Source organism: Delphinus delphis, chromosome 9 (genome assembly GCF_949987515.2).
Source record: "Delphinus delphis chromosome 9, mDelDel1.2, whole genome shotgun sequence".
NCBI classification, from domain to species: domain Eukaryota; kingdom Metazoa; phylum Chordata; class Mammalia; order Artiodactyla; family Delphinidae; genus Delphinus; species Delphinus delphis.
Genome location: NC_082691.1, coordinates 68115538 through 68126203, shown reverse-complemented (window position 1 = coordinate 68126203; position 10666 = coordinate 68115538). Strand labels below are relative to the sequence as shown.

Sequence of the window (10666 nt, the reverse complement as noted above, 5' to 3'; positions counted from 1 at the left end):
ATGCACAGAAATCTCTGGCATTCCTATATACTAATGATGAAAAATCTAAAAGTGAAATCAAGAAAACACTCCCATTTACCACTGCAAAAAAAAGAATAAAATATATAGGAATAAACCTACCTAAGGAGACAGAAGACGTGTATGCAGAAAATTATAAGACACTGATGAAAGAAATTAAAGATGATACAAATAGATGGAGAGATATACCATGTTCTTGGATTAGAAGAATCAACATTGTGAAAATGACTCTCCTACCCAAAGCAATCTATAGATTCAATGCAATCCCTATCAAACTACCACTGGTATTTTTCACAGAACTACAACAAAAAATTTCACAATTTGTATGGAAACACAAAAGACCCCAAATAGCCAAAGCAATCTTGAGAATGAAAAACGGAGCTGGAGGAATCAGGCTCCCTGACTTCAGACTATACTACAAAGCTACAGTAATCAAGACAGTACGGTACTGGCACAAAAACAGAAAGATACATCAATGGAACAGGATAGAAAGCCCAGAGATAAACCCATGCACATATGGACACCTTATCTTTGATAAAGGTGGCAGGAATGCACAGTGGAGAAAGGACAGCCTGTTCATTAAGTGGTGCTGGGAAAAGTAGACAGATACATGTAAAAGTATGAAATTAGATCACTACCTAACACCATACACAAAAATAAGCTCAAAATGGATTAAAGACCTAAATGTAAGGCCAGAAACTATCAAACTCTTAGAGGAAAACATAGGCACAAGACTCTATGACATAAATCACAGCAAGATCCTTTCTGACCCACCTCCTAGAGAAATGGAAATAAAAAGAAAAATAAACAAATGGGACCTAGTGAAACTTCAAAGCTTTTGCACAGCAAAGGAAACCATAAACAAGACCAAAAGACAACCCTCAGAATGGGAGGAAATATTTGCAAGTGAAGCAACTGACAAAGGATTAATCTCCAAAATTTACAAGCAGCTCATGCAGCTCAATAACAAAAAACCAAACAACCCAATCCAAAAATGGGCAGAAGACCTAAATAGACATTTTTCCAAAGAAGATATACAGACTGCCAACAAACACATGAAAGAATGCTCAACATCACTAATCATTAGAGAAATGCAAATCAAAACTACAGTGAGATATCATCTCACACCAGTCAGAATGGCCATCAAAAAAAAAATCTAGAAACAATAAATGCTGGAGAGGGTGTGGAGAAAAGGGAGCACTCTTGCACTGCTGGTGGGAATGTGAATTGGTTCAGCCACTATGGAGAACAGTATGGAGGTTCCTTAAAAAACTACAAATAGAACGACCATGTGACCCAGCAATCCCACTACTGGGCATATACCCTGAGAAAACCATAATTCAAAAAGAGTCATGTACCAAAATGTTCATTGCAGCTCTATTTACTATAGCCCGAAGATGGAAACAACCTAAGTGCCCATCATCGGATGAATGGGTAAAGAAGATGTGGCACATATATACAATGGAATATTACTCAGCCATAAAAAGAAATGAAATTGAGCTATTTGTAATGAGGTGGATAGACCTAGAGTCTGTCATACAGAGTGAAGTAAGTCAGACAGAAAAAGACAAATACCGTATGCTAACACATATATATGGAATTTAAGAAGAAAAAAAAGTGTCATGAAGAACCTAGGGGTAAGACTGGCATAAAGACACAGACCTACTGGAGAACGGACTTGAGGATATGGGGAGGGGGAAGGGTGAGCTGTGACAGGGCGAGAGAGAGTCATGGACATATACACACTACCAAACGTAAGGTGGATAGCTAGTGGGAAGCAGCCGCATGGCACAGGGATATCGGCTCGGTGCTTTGTGACCGCCTGGAGGGGTGGGATAGGGAGGGTGGGAGGGAGGGAGACGCAAGAGGGAAGAGATATGGGAACATATGTATATGTATAAGTGATTCACTTTGTTATAAAGCAGAAACTAACACACCGTTGTAAAGCAATTATACCCCAATAAAGATGTTAAAATAGAAAAATCAAATAGCAGTTGATAAGGACTCTGCAGAAAATTTCAGCTAGTTAATGCGAAAGGATAATTTAAAGGGGAGGTAGCGAGTCAGGGAATACCTCTCTAAATGAATCACAAGAATAATTAACCATATGAAAATCAACATAAAAAATTCCTAACAGATGAACAGTTGGCGCAAAAACCCTAAGGTGAGATCTAACTTTGAGAAACGGAAATAGCAGCTATGTTGCTAAAGCAGGTAAGAGAGGAAATGGCATGCATGGCTCCAGGGAGGTAGGCAAAGGTTATTATCACATAAAACTTGATCTATCAAGGAAAATAATTTGCATTTTACTCTAAGTAACCCATTGGAAACCCATTGGAAATTAACAGATCACCACTGTTCTTACGAGAAAGGCAAAATTCCTTAAAAATATTTGATATTTTATGCCTGTTAGAATGCATTGTATTATTCCATCTTACCGTCTCCTTTTGTATCATACTCTTCCTTGCTTTGGGTTCTACAGCATAGCTGGCTATCTTTCAGTCCATTCAATTTCCATGATTCCTCAGACCAAAAGGCATTTGACCATGCTGCTTCTTTCACCTGAGATAACTGAAGTTATAAATAAATGAGTGGATTGTTTTTAGACATTGTAAGAAACCAACTCATACCCAGACTTCTGAAATAATAAAACAACTGGAAAGGGGGAAAACAGGAGACTTCCTCCCAACCTCACTTCTTGCTTCAACATTAAAGTCAGTGCCTGTTCCACCAGAACCACTTTCCATCTCTCAGTCTCAATATTTATTATGTATTTGTAGATCCGACATTTCTCTGTAAAGCAACACAGTCTGAAACAGAAGGGAATCTGTGACGGTACATTTTATTCTGAGTTAAGTCATGTAAAGTAAAAACAAGATGAGCATACAGAGCTGTACACTCCAGAGAGAACTGTGTTTCCATGCAAAAGAAGACATACAGATTCCTTTAAATTATGACAGGAACCAGGAATGAAAAATACATAATTCTCACCTCAGGCAAACAGAGCTGCATTCTATAAACGCCTAATATAAAGTAGGGCCTATGTAAGAGTTATCTAAATAATTTAACTTAAAAGTAAAGTAAAGATACATGGAAGTACAGAACATAGACATCCTGTCAGCAGCTTCTTGGTCAGAACAGATCTCTACTGCTTCTAGGCTATACAGACTTGGGAGGTGAAGGTGTGTGTAGGGCTGGGCGGCCTATAAAATATTCCACAACTAAGCATAGAGCCATTTTCTTAAAATAAGCAGAAGTAAACCTATAAAAATATTTATGACAGGAAAGAATATGACGTGTAAAACTATATCAATTTTGAGTTTTCAGAATATTTTAAAAATTCATGAAATAAAATATTAAAAATGAAATTTAAAAGAGTATTATGATATATATGCAACAATGCTAAGAAATTAAAGATGAAAACAGAAAAAATATTTTCATGAGTTAAGAAAGAACAGAATGAACCAACACAAAGTCAAATCAGCAATTTGGGAAACAGACTGAAAATATCTTTAAAATATGATAACTATGAAAGACATAATGGATATGAAAAGCTGATAACATATAGAAAATATACAGAGAATATAGTTTCACATCATGGGTAAACTACATTTCTGAAAAATAAGCTTGAATAAATAAAATAGAAAAATAAAGAAAAAACAAAAGAAATATTCAAAAATATTCCCACTGTGTGTGTCTGTGTTTAACTAACCTACTGACTGTAAGAATTCACTATATTCTAGGCTCAAATAATGCAAAAATAACATGAGTTTGACATATTCTGGAAAAGTTTTACATTTTGATAATAAAGAAAATAAGATAATAAATTCTCATGCATAAAAACATAACCATTTTTAGGGAATGTAAAGTAATTCTGGTTTATTACATTTTCATAACCTACCATCAATGTGTAAAGACAGTCTAAAGAGATTTTTTAATATGCAAAATAACACAACATTTAAAAATGATCTTTGTTACCTGGTCCCAAAAATTCCCTAACTGAAAACATTAACTCTAAAACAGAGAAGTCTGGATTTATAGAATGGCATAAGCCTGATTCTATCTCTCATCATCTCTGTGATGGCTATTCGTTATATTTAAAATTAAGTTTAGATCACTCATTCATTCAGTATATTTTTTGAGCACGAATTAGGCCAAGGACTATGCTAGGCAGCAGAATAATGACAAAAATAATGAGCAACATGGTAACAAAAGTGCAAAAGAAAAAGACCAATATTGAATCTTACAGGATGATTACATAAAGTTAATGATACAAGTCTAGAAACACAGATCTTACTGCAAAGAAGGAAACTGTGGAGCAAGAGAGTATTAAGCTAAATTTATCCTAGATTAAGAGGAGTCATAAATAATGAAATTGTTCTTGAATATGGAAATTTTGAAAATCATAAATTTAATCGTGTATTATTTAAAGCTATAGTATAAACTCAATCATTTAAGACAAGAGCAAAAAAGCAAAGATATACCTATATAATAAATACTATAATTAAAATAATTTTAAATATCATGAAAAATAATACATAAAAGACACACTAGATATTAACATACATTAAAAAAATTACCCATTAAGAGAAAACATGTATTTTATTTGCAGAAAAAGCAATAAACTGTAAGAATATATTATTTTTTTGAGAAATAACTAAAGCACAAAATTAAATAAAAATGTAAAAATGGAATGATATGTGAAATAATTTCGAATATGGAGAATTTTAAGAGTTTTTGTATATGATGCCTATGAGAATGGGTATAGGTAAATAATATCCCTAAACAGCTATCCTTGTTGGTACTATAGGTGATTTTACAATTTGTAATTTCTATATTTCCATTTTTTTCTTAAAAAGTATATACTTTAAGATTAGTTTAGGAGTCGAAATTTTTATGAAAAAGCAAACAAATATCTCTGGCTTATTTATTATTTTGTTTGAGCAGAATATTTCTCATCTGTCTTGCTTAATTAACTAGTCAAGTCAGTACTTTGTTATTTCAGCAAAGATGAATAAATTTAGGAATTAATGGCTATGCACAGGGAATATTCTTAGATATCATGACCTTGATTTTAATGTGTCTCTAGAAATGCTGGATATTAAATGAGCTGGAACTTGTTTATTTTTCATCGTTTGAAGAAATATTTATTCTTACCTGATATACTTGCCCCCAAAGCTCTTGAGATTTTTTGTTCTACTTTCCTAGCAAATGACAACTTTGAAGTGTCTATTTCATTTGAAAAGTAGTGCATACATTTCAAATGTTTAAATACGACAGGAATAAACATCATTATGATTCCATTATGATTCCATTTATGATTCATAAATGATAAAATGGTTATTTTAATCATTTTTTTATGAGGCCACTTTAACCAGTCATCAGCTCCCCCATTATCCTCTAATTCCTGCGTTCAGACAGCAGAATTTTCCATTTTTGCAGAGCGTTCTCTTGCCCCATGGCATTTCTGATAATTCATCACCCAGAACTAATTACTTAAAAATCCTTTATACATTTTCCATTTGCTAAGTTCCACCTTAAAGTCTGCATTACCAGAGAATTATTTTTGCTTCTCTTCCCTCTCTGCACAAAGCCTTCCTGGCCCCTCTCCCCTCCATTTATTCCTGAGATCTTTTAATTCCTCTTCTCCATTTAATGTTGAGAGGTTAAGTTTAGCCCCCCTTTTTCTCCACAGACATGCATGTCCCAACTCATGCCAGAGCTCAGCAAAGCAAAAAGGGTTTCTAATGAACAGGACTCTCCTGAATTTTATGGCATTTTATTAAGCATGAATTTTGATTCCTCTCCCGAAACACAAGTATTTCTTCCTAAAATATAACATACTCCCCTGAAAGGGAGTTCAGTGAATTAAGATTTCTCTGTCCTCTTCCGCCACTATAATAGAGCCCAGTAATGCTTAAAATGTGGTTCCTGGCCTAGTGTCAGCGTCACCTGTGACCATGATAAAAATTCAGATTCTTGGGCCCTAATCCAAACCTACTGAATCAGAAATTCTAGGGGTTTCCCCATTGATTCTGATGCCTGCAAAAGTTAACAAGCAATGAAAATAATCTGCAGCCACACAGAAAAATCGTAACATGTATGGACTCAAAATATACTTCTATGTGACTGGGTCATATTAAGAATGGCAGCACAGGGTTGGGAACGGAGGTGGAGAGGTGGGGAGGCACCGGTACATTCAAAGTTGAGTTCTGGTCACGCTGCCCTGAACTTGCCTCATCCCCTGCTTCACTCTTTAATAGCCCTCTTGAGCCTGTTTGTCCTACTCCACTTTCTTCTTCCTCCATCACACAGTTCACTTTAACTCATTGCTGGATGCCTACATACCTGACCTGGATTCAAATCTACCTGAAACTTCTGTGCTTTCCACAGGCAGGGCTCACCCTACTCCCAGGTGAGACTGACCAACTGCTCCAGTTCTCTCCCAGGTGAGACTGACCAACTGCTCCAGTTCTCTATGTATCATTTTCCTAGTTTCCCACTTCTATAGCCTTAAACCACCTGGTAACAATTTTTATGGTGTTTCACTGAATGCCTGAGGTCATCAGTAATTCTCTCCACCCTGTCTGGATTGGAACGCCAACATCTTCTGGCACTGAATAACCTGCTGCATCTCTGAGCTATTTCTAGCCCTACAGCAGCCAGTCTTTGTTAGAGCTTGCTGAGTTTTTTGCTCTGTGCATGCACAGGCCAGCCTTTGGCCAAATGCCTGAAGGTAAACCCCTGCCCCCCCGCACCAGACCTCTTATGCCTTCCTCTGCTCAGCAGCCTTTCCTCGTGTACTCTGCTCCACAGTCACCTCGGAAGCTTCAAACTTTGATCTGTACCACCTCAGCTTAGCAACGCTGTTCTCTTCTTAGGCTCTACCTCCACACTGTCCTGTCAGAGTTCCCCCAGAGAGAAAGGCAACACAAACATGAGGCTTAAACTGTATGTCTCACTTCTCTTGAGGATTCATCATCCTTTGCTGTCTGTTGTCAAACGCCCAGTATGGGAACATAGTCAAGTGCCAGTTAACCCATCAAGGCTGAAAGAGAAGTTCTGAGTCTTGTTTTGAATTTTATTTTTTTTTCAAGCTGTAATCTTTCATGTCTGTCTTTCATTCTGACTATATTTAGCAATCCATAACTTGCTAATTGTAAACGTTTTGGAATTTTTTTGTAGACTAGACTCGCTAAGAAGAAGAGCCTGAGCTAGAAACTTGGTGAAAGTGATGTACGGAGGGGAGGGCTCTCAGGAGAAGGGGCCGAGAGGGAAGCAGGATGCAGAAGGAGAGCAAGTCAGGAAAGGTGTGGTTTTGCCCGGAGCACTGCCTTTCGCCTGACCCCACAGGAAGCTCTGGAACACGAACTAAAGCAGAGTCATTCTCCACCGTGAGGCAAGCGGGCCAGTTTTATGTACCCTCATTTCAATCAGTTGTTGACTGATGGCTCTCCTGGGCAGTGCTGGTGGGTGCTTTTGGGGTGGGAATGTATAACTTCCCGGATAGGTTTGCTCCTATTTAGCTGAGGGAAATCCTCTGATACAGGGGTTAACTTGGGCCTTTGGCAGTGAACGTTCGTCCTGCTGGTGAAGAGAATGTGAGCAGACAAAGAAAAAAAGAAAGAAGAGGAGAGGAGAGGAGAGAAGAGGAAAGGAAAGGTAAGAAAAAGAGAAGGGAAGGGAAGAGAAGGAAAAAAAAGAAAGAAAAAAAGCATCCACTAAATTCTTGTAAACCAAATAAATAATTTGGGGGATATAGTGAGTATAAATAGCACTAGCGACTTTTGTTTTGTTTTTTTGCGTTATGCGGGCCTCTCACTGTTGTGGCCTCTCCCATTGTGGAGCACAGGCTCCAGACGCGCAGGCTCAGCGGCCATGGCTCACGGGCCTAGCTGCTCCGCGGCATGTGGGATCTTCCCGGACCAGGGCACGAACCTGTGTCCCCTGCATTGGCAGGCGGACTCTCAAGCACTACGCCACCAGGTAAGCCCAGCATTAGCTACTTTTTAAAAGAAACCTTTTCAGGGCTTCCCTGGTGGCGCAGTGGTTAAGAATCCGCCTGCCAATGCAGGGGACACGGGTCTGAGCCCTGGTCCTGGAAGATCCCACATGCTGTGGAGCAACTAAGCCCGTGTGCCACAGCTACTGAGCCTGTGCTCTAGAGTCCACAAGCCACAGCTACTGAGCCCGCACGCCACAACTACTGAAGCCCATGCAGCTAGAGCCCGTGCTCTGCAACAAGAGAAGCCACTGCAATGAAAAGCCCATGTACCACAGTGAAGACCCAACGCAGCCAAAAATAAATAAATTTATATTTAAAAAAACCCCAAATACTTTATTTGAATGTCTAAAATAATATTTAATGTCAGTTTTATTAAATATTAGAGAAAGTTTTATATTTCTACTTAAACTGAAAAAGTTTTGCTTTTAATAATATCCAATTCTGAGGTGAAAATCTCTCAGAAAAAAACTAACATTGATTCCTTAAAATTAGGAATTCAGATTTTTACAAGGAGAACAGACTAATCAATGTTTTTTTATATGAAAACATGTATTCCCTTTGTAAAAAAAAAAAAAAAGACATGATCTCCAGAGAATTTCTAAAGTCATTGTTTGTCTTTCTGCAAGCGGTATATAAATTCCTTCCTGTTGGGTTTGCCATTATGATTAGCATCATTGTTGGCGATATTTGCCATCATCTGCTTACTTTTTTCTCATGTATTTGGAATGCTTATGAGTAAAAGTCTTTTTAAATATAATTTGTTAAAGAATATTTTGAAAAATCCCAAAATCAAATTTTCATACTTAACATAATTATTGAAAATACTTATTCAAAATATGTTTATTCTAGCTGATGTTTACTATTTATTGAGCATTCACCAGGTTGCATGCAATGCCTTTTCTGTATTTTTTCCCCTTTCCCAAAGAAATGGAAGTCATTTAATTCAAGAATTCTTACCAAAGATGTATGAATTTATGCACACTTACGATCTTCTGAGGATGATCTATAACACCTGTTTTCAACTAAATTGAAGGAAATACCCTGTATAATGCATGTTCTGTCAGAAAAGCAATATGGGAAATGAAAGCTAACATTTCATGAGGCTGCTACGTCACTTCATATTGAAAGGTAGGTCAATCAATCAATCTTTGAAAAAATTACTGGTACTCATTTTATGTGAAATACTTCACTACATGTTTAAAGGGAAATATAATATGGAAACCTACTTCCCAAAGTTTTTGCATTATAATTGGTGGCATCCTAGCATGATAGGAGCCAAAAAGAACAAAAAGAAATGCTTCCCCTGTATACCTGTGGTACTTGTCAGATAGTCTTAGGATATAGGTAGAGGGATGCTTCACAGAGGTAAAAAGACATCGATCTATTAAATGATGAGAGAAAAAAGCTGTAAAATAAGTTTCACAAATTAAGTAAATCTTTACACACCTATAACCTTGAAAATATAACTTCAGGAGTTTTCAGAGCAGAATGTTGCAAACCTTCTAAGAGGATTCATAATGTTAGCCCTGTAGCCTGAGACTTACATTAAAAGGCTTCTGTGAACATTAATCCACTTCCCAATGAGTAGTCTTGACAGATTCAAGAATAAAAATCAAGGATTGGTCAATTGTCATTCTCACTCCTTCCCTGGCAATTCATTTGGCATTGTGCAGACCTATCCAGAGAGCTTAGCATGAAACACTGTGAAGAGTGCTTGAAATTGAAACCTTTGAAATTTCAGAGGACTTAAATGAAGTTGAGTTAGCCTGGCCTCATTTTCCTGGTCAGTAAAGACTTTTCAGACAGTAAAAACCTACATTTTAGCAGTGTATTCTACATAAATAAAAGAATCTTCACATAAGACATCTATTTTAATTAAAGTTGGAAAACGGAGTGCTTGAAAAACAAAACTATCTCTTTTCTCAGCTTTCTGGTCTGGAGGTACTTTCCTGAATTTAAAATCAGAAATGTTTAAGTGGTAACAACAACACATTGGCAGACTTCTCCATCCTTCTGAAATACCAGAGTCATTTACATTTGATGTGCTCTAGTATTTTTAGTGCTCAATCCACCTTCTGAGTAGCCGGAGTGTCTTTCTAAGAATTCTGCCGGAAATCAAAAATGTCACCATTTGTAATCTGTATTATGTTTTAGGCAGCTAACAACTGAGAACTTTGTCTTCACCTGATGATTTGGAGTAGACTCTGTCAGGGGGCCAATGACAAGTCAAGAGAATGAACTGGAACTGGAACTAAGAACTAAGAATCTGGGAAAGGAGAAAACAGGGATGGTGCTCAGTCAGCATCCTTATTAGAGAATATTAGTTAATCCTACTAGCCTAGAAAAGCAAAATCAATGTACAAATCCAAAGGCAAGGAGAGGGTACGAAAAATGCAGATACAGCCGGAGCCCAGATCTCTGAAACAGAAGGGCAGTGAGATGGTTGTGAAGCAAGGCTGACCCAGAAAAGCTACTGCAAGTGTGACTGGAGTGGCCTGCTTACTATTCTTTGCTGTTGAGACATGCAGCAAGTTTCAAAGGGTCAGGCTGCCTCAAAGGTATGAAGTCAGGATATAGAGCTAATAGGCAAGTTGGAAATCTATGAAATTAGATAATGCAGTAAAGGCTTCAACTGTGATATAT

The 10666-nt window shown here is 37.3% G+C and overlaps 1 protein-coding gene across 16 annotated transcripts in view; it reads right to left on the bottom strand.

Annotated features, from left to right (window-relative positions):
- Nucleotides 1-2461: 2461 nt before the first annotated feature.
- Nucleotides 2462-10666, bottom strand: part of DNAJB9 (DnaJ heat shock protein family (Hsp40) member B9) — a 707453-nt gene continuing 699248 nt past the window's right edge. For all 16 annotated transcript variants that reach the window (XR_011246618.1, XR_011246616.1, XR_011246608.1 and 13 more), the window contains one exon: nucleotides 2462-2589. The gene's annotated coding sequence lies outside the window, so the exon portion shown is untranslated. The remainder of the gene's footprint in view (nucleotides 2590-10666) is intronic.